This window comes from Carlito syrichta, unplaced genomic scaffold, assembly GCF_000164805.1.
Source record: "Carlito syrichta isolate Samal-C Ts95f unplaced genomic scaffold, Tarsius_syrichta-2.0.1 Scaffold305828, whole genome shotgun sequence".
NCBI classification, from domain to species: domain Eukaryota; kingdom Metazoa; phylum Chordata; class Mammalia; order Primates; family Tarsiidae; genus Carlito; species Carlito syrichta.
In genome coordinates, this window is record NW_007249924.1 from 246,073 (window position 1) to 263,896 (window position 17,824).

Here is a 17,824-nt window from a genome sequence, read left to right on the forward strand (position 1 = left end):
GTCTCCACAGCCTTTCTGGCAAGTGTAGGGACTGACAACTTTTGCTAGAATTTCCAAGACAATATTAGGTGTTGAAATCTCCAGACATCACATGAGTTCTACTAAACAGAAGTCTTGCTTTCTTCAAGGAGATTTCCACAAGGATCTTGTTGCTGTGGAACCCTGTGCTATGTTACTTTCTCAAATCCCTGCTACCCTCAGGCATCTCCCTCATCATTCTACTATCAGGTTCCTTTCCCCAACCTCCCCATGTTCCTTCTCAGAAATATCCATCTAAACTGCCCTCCCTACACACAAGAATCTATACAGAGTTACATAATATATGGCTAGCATTTATGTTGGGGATTGAGAACACAAGGCATTAACCATCTCAGACCAAAAGGCCAGAACTTTCCAGAAGACAGGAGGGTAGAGATGCCCTTTTATTCCTTTGAGAGTTTCCTTTGCTTCTCCTCTGGAAGAGGGATACAATCATTAATAGCTTGTTAAGTTTTTTCTGCCACAAATGTAGATCTCTCAGCAGAGAGTAAGTAGAACAGGAATCTCTCAAGAAGTAAATTATACCCAAGACTCATTGACAGCCAAAACTACCTCGCCCTTTGAAATACTGCCATGACTTCGGAACTTGCACAACAATGTAGTTGTGCAACGTTTCTTCCCAGTAGAGGAAAGAGGCAGGTCTTGAGTCTCAGGGGAGAGGGTTGGAAGCAATTGCTCCAAGTTCCCAAAATGCTGTGTAAAATATATGTATACCTGTTCTTGTAACCCCAACCTAATTTAAGCTCAAACTTCAAGGGAATATAAAAACTCTAAATGAAAGACCTCAAAAAGAACCCCAAATGCTACTCTTGATTCTTTCCTAAAACTTGTATTCTGGTTCATTTCTCAGTGCCAACCCTGACGTGGATGTTGCTGTCAGCAATCTGAACCCCTGAGAGAGACAGATATGTGGCTCCAGCTGCTGTTCTCCAGGGTTCTCATGCTCCCTCCATCTCCAGGACGCCAGTCCAGTCATACATTTTGGTTGCACTAGGGTTGTGGTGTAGGACTTCATGTTTTAAAACTCCAGGAAACCGTCTTTCCCTTCCCCCTATTCTATGTCAGTGTTACCTCCCAAATCACATAAGTGTAGAATATGTGAATGATGCCCCGGGCAATTTTGCAAATCTATAAAACCTGGCTGGGGACAAAGTATCAAAAAACTTATTGCGATAAAATAGCACTTTATTCTCCAATCACTTTTTAACTAATGAGTTTTCCTCTCTTTTTTAAACCATTTTGACTTTTCCACGTAGGCACGATCTTGTAGAGGAAGAAACAGAGGGAGAGTAAACTTCCCTACTGAACTGTGTCCCCACTTTATTTTGGACAAGTCACTTGCAAGCTCCTGGTGAGTTTGAATCCTTGTCTGATTTTTTTAAATCCGGATGTCTATCTGGAGAGAAAGACTGGGAGCCAGAAATGGCTTGCTAAGTGATTTCAGAGCAGTCATTTGCCCATAGTTAGATATCCTTGGTCCATGGGTGCATGGCATCCAGTGCCCACTACAGCAATACCTCACCCAGCTCAGTATCCACAGAAAACTGTCAACATTTTAAAAAATGCAAAACAGTCACTGTTTTCATGAAAACGTTTTGTCCCTTATTCCCTTCAGAGCTGGAATCTGTTAGAGTAGTGAGTGAGGTGGGCAAATTTGACCCTGTCCACATATTGTGTATATAGGTGTGAAGCCAGTTCCCACTGCCATGGCCAGGTGAGTGACTTGAGTGCTTTTAGTCTTTGCATTGAGATGATCTGTCCTAAACTGTTAGTAACATCTCAGTTTTGTGATGACTTTCCCTCTTTTCTTAGGACTTCTCCTGTCATAGGAAAGACTAGTAAAGGATTCTGGTTGACCACACTCACCTCACACTAAATCCAGGATGTCCTGTAGTCAGATAGCCATGGTCATTCTATACACAGTCGCACACCTGTACCACTCACACCAGCCTGTCTGAGGGAGAAAGGGAAGATTGATAACTTTCAATGGGGCCATTGAGCAAGAGATGATTTTACAGGGGTTGGGAATGTGAAGAAGAGTTGCAACAACCTCCTTTTCTGCTGCCCTGTTAACATACCAAAGAGCTGGAAGTTTTCTATTCCTTGCCACTCTAGATGAATTTGAGGACAGAGAAAGGGAACCTGCAGAACTGCCCCAGAGTTTCAGTAAGGATGAGTTAAGAGGTAAGTAGCAGTACAGGACTCCTATTCCCTGCCGTCATCAGGAGGGAAAGGCATATCTGGTGGCAGGTAGTAATGTTTTCCGTCCAACAAATTCAAGGTTACTGTTTTCCCTCCTACAATGGTCCAACCACCTTCAAACTTACAGTTCCCAAATGTGTGAAAAATGAAGCTCTTTGTCTCTTACCCTTTTGGAAATGGAGTGAGGAATTTCTAGCTGTATGAAGCCTTAGTAATCCTATCTCTTTATAATTATATAAGGTTCGAGGTAAAAAACAAAAACAAAAAACTTAAGTTGTGCTATTGTAAGTCAGGGACTATCTGTATTAATACTATTTCTTAGCTATCACTATCCATAGCCCTCATCTCATGAAGTCCTGAGATTTGAATTATACAGTCTAGGGAGCCCCAATCCAAGAAACAACACTAAAACATTATGGGTCATGTTCCTTAGAAAGAGTTGTCAGATTTAACAAATAGAATACAACATGTTCAGTTAAAATACAATTATTCCAAATTGCCTATGCATATATACACTAAGTTTTTTAAAATGATGTGTGGGAGATACTAAAAACACTATTGTTATTTATCTGAAACAGAGTATGAGTATTTAAATTACATGCCTCACTACTTAATTATATTTCCCTGATGTTTTAGCTCTTCTTAACAGTTCTATGTTTTGCAAAATTTCCTTTAAAATTTCTTGCAGTTACAGTATGTATTCCATTTACATTGTAGCATAGATGTACAGTGGTCACATAAACCTTATTTAGTTATTTCATCTGTTGAGTATTTATTAATAAAAAAAATGCTAGACATTAGCATTATGAGCCTGTACACTAAACATATATTGGCATAAAGTTAGTAACTGTGAGGATTGTTCTTCAAATTTTATTTTTTGAAGCATGTAAGATTACCTTTATGGCATAACTTGATTTTCAATTTTACAAGTATTATGCTGTATTTAGAGATCAATGGATTTTTAAAATGCTGTCCAGTGACAAAAAAAATAGCATTGTCATGAGTTTTAATTTTCTTTCTGTTCAACATTACAAAGAATGATGCCACATCTTCTCAAGGTGGTGACTAATAACATCCATGTAAAAAATTGAATTCCTCAAGGGATGCAATCTATTCTAAAAGATAGCCGTGGTAAGAACCATAATAATTATCCACTTCAAGCTGAAATTTATTTTCCTGTTCAAAAATAATAGTGTTCATTTAGACACTTACAGGGATACATTTTTTGTCAATTCTTTCTTTAATACATTCAATACATTCTTTTAAGCAACCGAGTACTTCAATAACACTGCTCTTCTTCTAATTTGCTAAAGAGATATTGAGAACTGTGAGCATAAAATAAGTAGGTTTTACTTAATGTGTTATTAAAAATGTTAACAAGAATTTGAGGGGCATTTCCTTTAGAATTAAAGTAGATTTTAGTGCTTCAAATAAATTGACTTGCTCTTAAGTGCATTTGTCAAAGAGTGCCAACAGGTGTTTGAATATGAAAGAGTTGAAGAATACCGAATATAAACAGAAAATCACAGAAATCCGTTAACTGTTCAGTTTGAACAGTATAAATGCTAAAGTAAGAAAATGATTTTATCACAATTACTTTAGTGTTAATGGAAAGGGCATCTGTCTAAGTCTGTTTTTGCTACTCTAACAGAACACTACAAACTGGATAATTTATATAAAGTAGAGAAATGTATTTGGTTCATGGTTCTGGAGACCAGGACATCCAAGAACATGGCATTGGCATCTGGCAAGTGTAATCTCAGAGTAGAAGGCTCCTGAGTGTGTTGGACAGAGAAAAAGTTCAGTCAAACTCATCCTTTCTATCAAGAACACACTCCTAAAATATCTAACCAATTCCATGGGAAACAGCATTTATTCATTCAAGAGGGCAGACCCCTTATGACCTAATCACCTCTTGAATGATAAACATACAACCCCCTAATATTACTGCATTGGAGATTGTTTCAAATGCATGAACTTTGGAGAATGTTTTCAAACCATTGCCACGTCAAGTACTGTTTTAGCAACATTATGCAGAATATGAGCAGAATAGCTAACACCTTCCATAGAATCATTCATATTTTGCTTCACCTTTAAGTAAACATTGTTTGTACCTTTAGATGAACATCCACCAACATTTTTATTTGTGTTATTCTAACAAAAGGTATACATTTTTCCTTATTAGTTCCAATTTGAATAAAAGTATCTCTAGAAAAAATTATTATTTCTGAAGTCTTATTTGGAACAGTTTTTTTTTCTTGCAGTAGCCTTATCAGCAAGACTTTTTCATGAGAAATATGTTACACAATCAACGGGAAATTTTTTTCTGCATTGCGAAACTTTCCATTTGTGCCTACACATACAAAATGTGAGACATTTAGATCTTTGACAATCTCTGTAATAGTAAATGAAACTGTTGTATGCTTTATTTTTGTAATAGATTTTATTTTGACACTTGAAAATTTGCTTGCACTTTTGGAAACAGAAACTGATTCTGGTATTAATATGTTCAAGCAATCACTGGAGTTGTAAAACTAATGATAAACATAGTAGATAGTCATTAAAACTTATGCTTTATTATTATATGAAATGTATTATCATTTTTCTTTGGTATTATTTGAGAAAATTTTATATCTCTTATTCTTAGCATATATATGAGTAATATGCTATTTTATCTTTCCATCATTTTGATAGTGACTGAACAGTAGTATCCTGCACAAACGACTTCAAAACATTTTTCCTCATTTAGCGATTGTCTGCTGTTCAAAAAAGTTATTATGAAATTTACACTTACATTTTAAGGTTAATGTTTGCATTTGTGTGTGTGTGCATGTGTGTGTATATACAGATAATAATAATAACAACCAGTACAAGAATTGAAAATACTAAATATGAAAATCTCATATCAAGGTAGAAGTGTATCTGTCACTACTAATCCAACTTAAAACTAACCATAAACAGATAGAACCATTGAAAGGGTTACAAGCCGGGCTCGGTGGCTCAGCCTGTAATCCCACGCCTTTGGGAGGCTGAGGTGAGTGGATTGCCTGAGCCCTCGGGTTCGAGACCCGCCTGGGCAGTGAGACCTCATCTCTACAATAAATCAAAAAATCAGCTAGGCGTGGTAGCGCGTGCCTGTAATTCCGGCTATTCGGAAGGCTGAGGCGGAAGGATCACTGGAGCCCAACAGGCGAAGCTGCGATGGCCGGGAGCAGCCACTGCACTCCAGTCTGGGCGACCTAGTGAGACTCCAACTCGGGAAAAAAAAAAGAAAGGGTTACAAACTTTTGAACAAGCAGTAGTTGAACTTAATATCTGATGCAAACTTCTCACTGACTAAAAAAGAGCTATGTTTGTAAGGTACAATCTCTACCTGTGAAACGAGAACAGACCTTATATAATGTGTTCAGAAGCCTGGTGTTCAAGAGTTGATGGACTTTCAGAAACAGGATTTTTTAGGGATTGATGGGCCTTAGTTGTGTTAGTGAGGTCAATGGAGTACAACTCTTATTGATAGCTGATTTTCAGAAGCATGGTCACTGGAGTACAGCCTTTGCTGATTATCTGTTGTGAAAAAGCACGTGGCTATCACTGATAAATCAATTTTCAGAAGGTTGAGAATTTCACTGATTTGCTAACCTTCAGAAGCATGGTTACTGGAGTCATGCTATTGGTGAATGACTGATTTTCAGAAGCATGGCCACTGGAGTGAGGCTCACTTCTGATCAACGCATGTGAATTGATCAGAAATTACTTCTGACTTGGGACTTTGGCCAAACTAAATCTTTTTCTTTCTTGAATATGAAAATAAATATTTTAATTTCCAATCCTCCTTTTTAGTCTTACCTCAGTCAAACTATTGGAGATAGCATAAGGAATCGCCCAGATTTTTACCTGTGGGGGTAGGTTTTTGGTTTATACTGTCAAATTATTTAAGCACCTCAGAAAATACCCATTTTAAAATAATGTACTGAGGAAAAAAAAGCAGAATATAAGAAATTTAAGGTGTTCTGACAAGTTCAATGCAGGGCATAAGACAAAATTATTAAATACAGAACCTGTCCTACAAATGTACGATGTATGGTAGCCTTGGTAATAGTACCAATATGAGCCGGGATTGGTGGCTCAGCCTGTAATTCTGTGCTTTGGGAGGTTGAGGTGAGTGAATTGCCTGAGCCTGCAGGTTCGAGACCCGCCTGGGCAACTTGGCGAGACCTCATCTCTACAATAAATCAAAAAATTAGCTGGGCGTGGTAGCGCATGCCTGTAGTTCCAGCTACTGGAAGACTGAGGCAGAAGGATCACTGGAGCCCAGCAGGTCAAGACTGCGGTGCCTGGGAGCGGCCACTGCACTCCAAGTGAGACTCCAATAAAAAAAAAATTAAGCCGGGCTCGGTGGCTCAGCCTGTAATCCCGCGCCTTTGGGAGGCTGAGGTGAGTGGATTGCCTGAGCCCGCGGGTTCGAGACCCGCCTGGGCAGCGAGACCTCATCTCTACAATAAATCAAAAAAATCAGCCGGGCGTGGTAGCGCATGCCTGTAATTCCAGCTACTGGGAAGGCTGAGGTGGAAGGATCGCCGGAGCCCAGCAGGTCGAGGCTCGGTGGCCGGAAGCAGCCACTGCACTCCAGTCTGGGCGACAGAGTGAGACTCCAACTCAAAAAAAAAAAAAAAAAAAAAAATTAGTACCAATATAAAGATAATGTTGATGTGTTTATCTTTGCATAATTCATAGGGTATAAATGAAACTAGAATAAAATAGTAAAAAGTAGCACAGTGATAATATATCACAATGAGTACTTTAAAAAATATTTTTACAGTAAATATGGGTTATGAAAACTGATTTACAGAAGTACCATTAAGTAAAATAACATTTACTTAATATTTAGAAAAAGAAAACTATTATTAACTTAAAGATACAGAAAACCTTTAAGTATGTCTCAGCAGAATAGATGTATTCTTACTTGTGTCTGTGTTTATGTGTGTTTAGATGATAATTAGCAGCTCTTTGCAGGAAGTATTTTTTAAATATATAAGTCATTTATATGAAAATTGATATACCTAATCATTGACATGTTTAATTGATCATAGACACATTTTCTTTAAAGACCTATATCTTGATTTCTCTCATTTTCTCTCTCTCTCTCTCTATGTATATATATATGTGTGGGTGTGTGTGTGTATGTATATATGTAGTCATATATATAAAATCACATATATAGTCATATATGATTTCATTTACTATTTTATTTACATGAATCTTGGGTTTATATTAGACTTTTGTATTTTTATATTTTTCATAGTGGGTTTTTTGATCTTTACAAGTTTCTATACACATGTAGAAAAAACTGTAAACAGTCCAGTTATTGTGTACTTACAAGTATTCAAGTTTCTCCTATAATATTTTTACCTTTAGGTGGTAAGTTTCAATCTATACTGAAGTTCAGTGGTGAGAGATGTAGTTGTTGGGCAGTTCACACACACACAGGCACACACACACAATATTCTCTTACTGTAAGACATTTCTAAGTATATATTGAGTGGATTCCACTAAACAAATTGGAATTATTACAAAATCTTACAAGAAAATATCAATTGCTTTAGTTTTCTCCCTCTTCTTACCCCTATTGGTTACATGGCACCACCTTCACTACCACCTTCTTCTTTTTCCTTATCCAGCCACTGAATTGATTTATTCATCTATTTATGATGTCTAAGGGGTGGCATGAATCTATTTTGTTTAAAGGGAAAAGTGTTTATTTTTTAAAAAGTTGAAATGTCACTCTAGGACAATCCTTACCCACTGCAACTGAGTGAAAAATACTAGTATTTGAAGTGTCAAAGTGAGTCATGACTCAGTTTGTTTCTTGAAATACCAAATTGTTTTCCTTTCTTGCTGACTAGAGTTCAATGTTGATCAACAAGATATAATCAAGATCTTTTTTAGTGTGTCCTCTGTTTGAATGCCAAAGTGCTGAGCATTCTTGACTTTAAACATGCTGTGCATTTCAGTGGATTTAGCAAACAGTATAACCGTACAACATTCTATTTCTTAAGTTAATAAGTCACTTTATTTCCCTATGGTCGCAGACATTTTTATACCAAAAGCAGCAAGTGGTCAAGAGCTAAACTAGACTAACCAGCATGATCCTTCTATAGAGATGTCTGATTTGTAAGATATCTGTTCAGTGAAAGGGAGGAAGGATGGGCAATGGTAATTAAAATTGCATATGTTCTTTAAAATCGAGACATTGCTGAAGTTGGTAACTTAAAGGGCTTTGCTAACATTGCACTTAGTCCTAGTTTCATGACTTTGTATTTGTTATTTGTGAACAATTATAAAGAGAGTGGCTGTTCCTCACAGCCTATAATACTAAAGTGATAGAAGTTTTGTATTTAACCCATAAACTATCCTAACATACTTGAAGATTTGAGTTCTGTACTAGGACACAATGTTCCACCTAGACCAAAGCCCTTCTTCCAATTACTAGGGACATAAAAGCAAATAAACTAGGTTTAATGAGTGATTCCATTCCTTGTGACTCAAAGACATACACACATTCTGTACTGCTTTCTTATTGTTAAGGCAATTAACCTGGGGATTTTCACATGTAAGGCCATCTTATAAAAGTTGAGACTGACTCTACAAACCCCAAGTGAACTTGAGTGGTGTTGACAGCTTTCGCAACTTCACAGAAATGATTTTTGGGTGGTGCATGATTACATTTGTATTCTGCTCTCTTGCTTCCCTCTGCAGCTTAGTTGACTGAGTGATTCTTGACAGAATGCATGAGATTTCTTGACGATTCTCCTGCCATACCACTCCTCTCTTTTTCCCTAAACCAATTCGCCATTATTTATGAAAAAAACATAGTAGGGAATTCAAGACAGTTCAACAAAATCTGAACATTGAAATGGGCCTAGAAGGTAGACAACAGTGAAGAGCTAGGTCAACTAATGTTCTTGATATATATTGCCTCTTACTTTGGCAGCCTTTCTGTTTTTGTGACTATTTGATTCACTAAAATATATTAATCTGACCATTACTTACCAAACTCTGGTGTGACCATGTGCTCTGTGAGCTATGGCTGCCGCCATGTTTTCTAAACTTTGAGTTCTGTACTAAGACGCAGTGATTTGAGTTCTGTACTAGGACACAATGTTCCACCTAAACCAAAGCCCTTCTTCCAGTTACTAGGGACAAAAAAGCAAATAAACTAGGTTTAATGAATGATTCCATTCCTTGTAACTCAAAGACATACACACATTCTGTACTGTTTTTTTATTGCTATAGCAATGATTATACATATGTTTATTTTTATTGCTATAGCAATTAATATACACATATATTACATAAACATGTACATATGTATATTTATTGCCATGACAATTAATATATGTATGTATATTAGTCTAGTGGCTTGGACAAAGTCATTTATTTTGTGCAAAATAACAATTATTAAATATCTTTTGACTTTTGACAAACTTTACTCCCCACCTTGCCTCCCTCAGTGCTCACTGTGACTTTTTATATGCTATTTATTATATTCACAGATTTCTGTACACAGGTTCACAGTTTAGTATAGCAGACAGCCAGCACCAAAGTGCTGTTTTGTCTTTGTTAATGGCCCATATGCTTTTACTAGAACTAATTGAAAATGGGTGTAGTGTTATGTCATTACCCCTCCCTCAGAAATTCATCTTAAACCATTTTTTGAAATATATATATTTTTTTAATCAGGGCTTAAGGGCGTAAGGACAATAATGAAAGCATCAGGTCGAGAATAAGGGAAAGAAACCTTAAAAAGTATAATGCTCATTCTCAGGACTTTCACCTTGTCTAGGCCTTTGACTTAATACATGATTTAGCTTATCTATAATGAGCAGATGGTCAAACTGAAGCCCACGAATACCATGTTGCTGTTTATACTCCATGGTAACAAATAGAAACTTTTATGCTTTAAATGTTGATTTAAAAATAAATATATTTTAATAAAATAAATTCTGTTATCTTTATTCTACCTTATCTTAAATCTGTTCTCTCTACTATGCATTTATGTGATGACTTCCTCAGGCTATTTAGATGCAATACCATGGCGAGGAAGACAACCAGCTCCAACAGCGTCAACTCAAACAAAGTACTAAGCTTAACCTATTATACTTTTTAAAAAAAAAAATGCTATGTCTGCATTTAAATCACCCATAAATTTATACATATTTTTATTAAAATAACACATTGACCTTCAGGGAAGTCACAGTTAAGGTTATATTGAGGAATGTTAATTAGCATTCACTGAGAAATCTAGGGAAGACAAAGATTGATCTTTGTACTTAGAGTGAAGTAGTTGGTTTTAACAGAATTTATAACTATAATGTCTGATAACAGAAGAACATTCTTCTAATTTAAGTTAAAATTATTTCTTTTGCAAGAGAAATTTGCACTTGTTTAAGGGGAAAGAAATTGTTTTTTCCGGTTACAAACACTGCCAGGTTCAAATTCAACCTTGTAAGAAAAGTCTTATTTCTAATCAATAATTATAAACTGAACAGAAACAAAGAAGTCTCTATAATAAAATTAAGTGACTTTTAACCTCTAACTATAAAGCTACTATATAATATTCATATGCTGAAATTTTTTAAAAATCACCTACAGGCAACGATTAATTGCATAAATTTAATCTGCTTCCTAAATCTGGCTAAAGAATGAATGACAGCTGCAGAGACATTCAGGCAAGCAGATTCTGGGACCCTCTATTCCTCCCCACACCATCTCAAATCTGTGCACCAGCCTTGGACCATCTGAGAATTAGTTTTGATGCTTTTGATACCCATCCCCTTTGGGATGCGGTTCAGAACTCTTAGCCTGGCAGCAAGGCCCTTCCTAGTTGTGTGAATTATCCTTTTAAGCCCCATCTCACATCATTACTTTCCATCAATGTTCCATTCCAGCTACATCAGAGTTTCACCACCTCATAAATGTGCTCTTCCTTAAAGTTCCTTCCTGCTGTTTTTGCTACTGCCTCTGTTATCAGGAATTCCTTTCCCTCTATCACTAGAAGAAATTCTTTGTTTCTTCCATAGGCTGTCACCCTCTCTGTGAAGCCTTATCAGCTCCTCCATTCAGAATTAGCTGCTATTTTCTTTGTGTTCTCATAGTGCTGGGTGAAAATCTGTTACAAGTTGGTCTTTTCAATTAGACTATGCATTTCTCAAGAAGAGAAGGTTGATAATTATTGTTTCCACATTGCTTTGTGCTACATGGCATTTGCTGATTTCATTTCACTTTAAAGAAGTGAATGACTATTGCCCCTATTTCATCTTGATTTGAAATGTTGATGTTTATCTGTGTATAAGATTTCCTAATAAAAGTATTTTGCAGTGGTTCATAAATATTGGGAAAAGTCTTGGGACTCAACTTCTTATCTTGATGCTGCTGTACTGAGTGACTTTGAAATATTATTTAAAAAGGTATTAGGTTTTCTATTTCTTATCTATCAAATAGCAATATCTAGTTTGACTGTTGTGATGCTTTAAGCGATAATGTGTATGGAAGTGTTTTTAAAAAACCTCACAACTTACTTGAGTGTATGACTTTATTGATTATCATATCTATTTTTCTCAAGTTGGATCTCAATTTCAAGTCTAATATTTGCATAATATCTACGTTCAGTTATTCTGGATTATTCACATAATGGCAAAACTTTCATGAGTTTATTTTATAGGTGATCTTTTTTCAAAATATTATTTCTAAGTCAGCATTTATGTTATATATTTGAGGACTACACACACACACACAGTCCTCATTTTATGAAGATTTGACTTACGAGTTTTTTTACTTTAAGAGAGTATGAAAGAGGTAACACATTCAGTGGAAATCATACTTCAGATTTTGTTTTGATCATCACATGGGTTAGGGATATGCGGTAAAATACCCTCATGGTGCTGTGCTGTGAGCCATAACTCCCAGTCAGCAACACAATCATGAGGTTAAACAACTGATTCTCAGCAGTACACTGTGTTGCCAGATGATTGTGTGCAAGTGTAAGCTAATGTAAATATGCTGAACATATTTAGTGTACGCCAGGCTAAGCTATACTGTTCAGTAGTTTATGTGTATTAAATTCATTCTTTACTTAATATTTTCAACTTACAATGGGTTTTTCAGAACATAAATTCATCGTAAGTTTTGGATCATCTGTATGTTTAGCTGTGTCTGTATATACATGTATCCCCTTTAAGGTTAAGAGGATGATGGTCTACTCCTTCATTTTCATGTTTCAGTCATTAACTTTATAATATATACAAACACTTCATCCAAATTAATGTGTGCTAAAAGTATGCTAAATCTAGGGTGTCCTATGTAAATAGAACAGGTATTCATTCTAAAAATATACTTTTCTATCCCATCTCTCCCAAAAAGGATCCATTGGCATTCTTAAGAATTCTGCAAATTTTTTAAAAATTTAAAAACAGGTTTTAGAGATCTTCTAATGAAACAATTTTTAAAATGAGCATGAGAAGGCCATGGTGTTAAACAAGTTACCTTAGGTCCCTCAGGTAAATAAAGCTGGAGTTCAGACTTGAATTTGAGTGTTTTGACTACTTGTCCAGAGCAACTTCAGAATTTCTTGGGAAACATTCTGAGAATTCATATTGCCATCTTCTAAAATCCAAGTATCTGCTCATATAGGGTTATAACTAATTGCTTTGAAACATTCAATTGATTTTTTTAAAAATCATCAAAAACAAGATTAGATTCTCCTCATGGTAATCTCCCAAAAATGTGTTATTTCATCCTGTTCTCCCCTGCACCATCAGCTTGAGCTTCAATAGCTACATATTAAAAACACAAGCAGCAGCTACTGTGAAACACAAAACAACGTCAGTACCATAGTTAACATTAGATCTCAGCCTGCAAGGAGCAGTATCTCTTTTATAAGGTGTCATGACATGCTCTAGCAGTGACTTTATGGAAACAACAGGCTAAGAGGTGAAGTGGATTGAAACATTTTGGGTGGATCACAAATTCCATTCAGGATCTGATGAAAATTATGTACCTTTTTCAGAACCAAAGGTTTGAATTCAATTACTGCTCAAGTTAAATTTAACATATAATTTTGAGGAGTTGGTGCTTTTAAGTGCAACCATAGTGTGAGTATTAATAATTTTTCAGTTTCTCTATCTCTCAGAGGTACACACACACACACACACACACACACACACACACACACACACTAACAACATACATTCATGACCATAGTCGAAGCTTAGAATTTTGTAGTGAAAGTTACATTACATTCTTTCTATGCATGATTTGTGTATGAAAATCAAATTTTCAATAACTATCAGTAAATCATGGGAGTTTATTATTAATGTGAAGATAGCTGTTTTAATTTGTATATAGTCATTTAAAAAATTATTAATTTGAGTATTATAGCTGACCATCTCTCTTCTAACTTTGATTTTTTCTTTTATAATGGCATTGCTTATTTTTCATACAAAATTGCTGATTATTGATATGATATTTTAACATCAAAATATAAATATTTTTGATTTTCAGTCTAATGTTTTCATATTTATTTTGTCAAGTAAGCAGTTCATCTGTTTTCTGACTCATAATATAGGTAGGAATTGCTTATTAATATTGAGAACAAAACATAGTAAAATATCAAAAAATGTACCCTTGTCACGATTATTTCTGACTGTAAAATGAGCTCATATACCATTGTAGCTCCTAGCAGAAAACCAAAATATGACAAAAAGACTTGAATGTTTAAGGCGTATGGCATTTTACACTATAGTTTTCAGGGGAATAAGTTATGTTCCTGCGGTACATTTTAATATGAATATGGACAAATTCTTGTAAAATTTGGATAAATTGTATTTAATTTAAAATATGTCAGAAGCCAGATGATGAAGGGAACCTCATCGTTTGGAAAACCTGGCAATAAGACGCACACCCTGGGCAGCCCCTGTGGCTCTAAGGCCTACCACCTCCCGAAGCAACCTGTGGCAAATGCAGCTACCCTGCCAAGCGTAAGAGAAAGTATGACTGGAGTGCCAAGGCTAAAAGACGAAATATCACCAGGACTTGTCGGATGAGGCACCTAAAAATTGTATACGGCAGAATCAGGCATGGGTTTCATGAGGGAATAGCACCTAAACCCAAGAGGGCAGCCGTTGGGGCATTCAATTCTTCCTAAGAATTTCAACAATTAGTCACACAGTAAATGTTCTGGCTAAAAAAAAAAAAAAATCAAAAATTAAAAAAACATAATTAGAAGAGTTTGGATTGTGTTTGAATGGAGTTTTGAGGTAGCACAGTTCTATTCCTTAGCAGACTTTGGGGTTTTAGGTGTAAGGATGTTCTTTATATTTTAATTGAAAGGTATCAAGATGAGGTGGAATTATAATTAAACATGGAATTAGTGTACACATGTAAAGAATTTTATTTGGTGGAGAAAAATAGAAAAGCTGAAAGAAATTCCATATATACAGCAGTAATCTTGATTCTTTTCTGAAGTACCTAACTGTATTTAATAACTGGTGAAAGCTTATCTTTACTTATGTGCCATATTTAAAGTTTTGCACTCAGATTTAATTGCACATTCAAGATCACCTTTAGCTTGTATTGTGTCAGTGTTCTTTCGCTTGAAACAGAATCAAATAAGTTAGTTCTTGGAAATAGAAAAATAATTTTCTGCAACTCTTTTGCAGGTAAATTTTGAAAAACTTACTATGAAATACATTCTGAGTATACGAAAGCGATGGAATATCCAGAATAAGATTAAATGTCATGACTCTGTGTTGATTCATGGCCAAAAAGGTTTAGTTATTTAGGAAGTACAATGGCACCTTTATAAAACCATCTTACTTGCAAGGATGTCCCAAATCATGAATTCAAAAGGGCAGTTTTGTATGGAATCTCCGATGTTGAATAAAGGTAACATACTTAACTTGCAGAGGTTATTAGAATTCAATTACTGCACTAAGTTTTTAAGTATGGCTCTATTATATGTGGACCAGTCCTGTAGAAGCTGTTGGACTGAAGTTACTCTCAGAGAGCCCTCCACAAAAAAGGATGAATCATGGGACATTTTGCTATTCAGTATCACTTGTAGAAAGATAGTTCTATTTTCCCTTAAAGTCTTTAATTTCAAATTTGTCTGGCTGTGGGTAGGTTGATATAACCTACTGAGGCAATCACGCCTGTTGCTTATGCTTTAGGAGAAAGCACAGACCATGAATAGCATCCTTGTTATGCTTCACAGATCAGTAGTAAACTTCAAAAATTAATGTCCAGTATTGCGTGTTCTCAGATGGTGTGACCCTGCCTTTTGTGACATTTGAATACGGAAGAGCAATTTTGTATATGCCAGTTGTATCTAGGTAGAATAAAGAAGACTGGAAATCTTCATGCCTCAATATATTTTCTCTAAATTTGACCCATTATAAATCAATTCCTTTTTATAAAATAAGTATTGCCATGAGAGACATAATCCGAGGGTGGTGGTAAGACATTTGTGTTTCACTATAAATAATGACTTAATTAGATGCTTTCCTTTTGGAATTTAGGAGCTATGAAGAAGGAAAGTGAGAACACTGGGTATCATAAATCTTAAGAGAGAGAGAAAAAATCTTGTGAGGGCTGAAGGAGAAACTTGTATGCCGAGAGTAGACTTTACCAGATAACAGTATGACGCAAAGTCAGTTTGCCCTACATAATTTTCAAGTGATTATAGCAATCCAGGATGCCAAATCCTCACATCATTTTATAATTCACATCTTATAGTTTCCAACACAAAGCAAAAAGTTGAAAATAATACAGGAGTTGGGAGCAAATTAGCTGACTTTGGTCAGTGTGCTGACCTGTTCCTCCATGAGTAATGTCTAATTATCTGGTCCATGATGTTAAGGACATTGTCGTGATTACTGCTATATACTCAACATATAGAACAATGTCTGTCACATATTGAGTTAAAATTTTTTATGTATGGTGATTAGACATACCATAATAAATAAAATAATGATATTCTCAAATGTCTGTTTTTACAAAGAGCTAATACATAATGTAATTTAAATTTAATTTTAATTTGTCTTTGTTCCCGAATTATTTTCCTCCTCTCATATTATAGCTCTATTTAATGCTAATGTTCAGGTTGCAATATCAAATTCCTTATTAACATTTTTGAGGAAACGAAATGTGAGTATCTCAAATACAAAGTTTCATAATAGCCGTGATCTGGTGAAAATTATCTAAAATATTTCCTGTTTGTTCAGTTATGAGAAATGTAAATAGCAGTAATGTCAATTATTATGACTCCATATCTATCATTATACTATGCTATAAGTCAATAAAGCCATAGAGGCTATCAAAATATGACATTTAGTTCTCAGATGTCTGTTTCTCTGCTGTGTTGCCTTCCCTCACTTAATCCTCCCCTTCACCATCAATTTATTCCTGCACCTTTCTTTTTTTTTTATCCTGGTTTGTAAATACTGAAGACTATGTCAGTTATTTATAATTTTATTTATTCATTTTCCAGCTTTGTTGAAGTATGATTGGCAAATAAATATTGTACATATTTAAAGTGTACAATGTGATGATTTTATGTAAGTAATCATGTGAAATGATTACCAAAATCAAGCAAATTAAATTTTGTGTCACCTCATGTAGTTACCTTTTTTTTTCGGTCTTGTGAGAGTACTTCAAATCTACTCTCAGTAAATTTCATGTAAACAATAATTATGCATTATTATTAACTCTTGTAACCATGTTGTAGTAATTGTTACCAATGTAACCATGCTATACATTAGATCTCCAAAAATTACTCATCATATAACTGAATGTTTGCAACCTTTGACCAACAATGTTCCCATTTTTTCTACTATCCTAGCCTTTGGTAACCATTGTTCTACTTCGTTTCTGATTTGTTGACTTCAGACTCTACATATAAGTAATATGCAATATTTATGTTTCTCTGTCTGGCTTCTTTCATTAAATATAATGTTTCCAGTTTCATCCATATTGTCACCAATGAAAGAATTTACTTATCTTTCAAGACTAAATAATAATTCACTGTATATTTGACTTTTTTGTATTCATTTATTTATGACCAAGTATTTAGGCTATTTCTATGTCTTCACTATTATGAATAATACTGCAGTGAAGATAGGAGTATAGCTATCTTTTTGAGATACTGATTTCATTTCCTTTGTTATCTATATCCAGAAGCAGGATTATTGAATCATATGGTAGCTCGATTTTTAATTTTTTGAGGAACCCTTATATCGCTTCCATAATAGCTGTACCAATTTACTTTTCCACCAAAAGTATACAAAGATTCCCCTTTCAGCACATTTATATCAACACTTGTTATTTTTTTTTTCTTTCTGATGGTAGCCATTCTAATAGATGTGAGGTAGTATATCATGGTTTTCATTTGCATTTATCTGATGATTACTAATGTTGTGTTTGTGTTCATATATCTGTGACCTTTATATGTCTTCTTTAGAAAAATATTATGATCCTCCACCCATTTTTTATTAGGAGTATTGAGTATTGGAGTATTCTGAATTTTACT

The 17,824-nt window shown here is 35.1% G+C and overlaps 1 pseudogene; it reads left to right on the forward strand.

Annotated features, from left to right (window-relative positions):
• Positions 1-14,150: 14,150 nt before the first annotated feature.
• LOC110596042 lies at positions 14,151-14,443 on the forward strand (annotated as a pseudogene).
• The last annotated feature ends 3,381 nt before the right edge of the window (positions 14,444-17,824 follow it).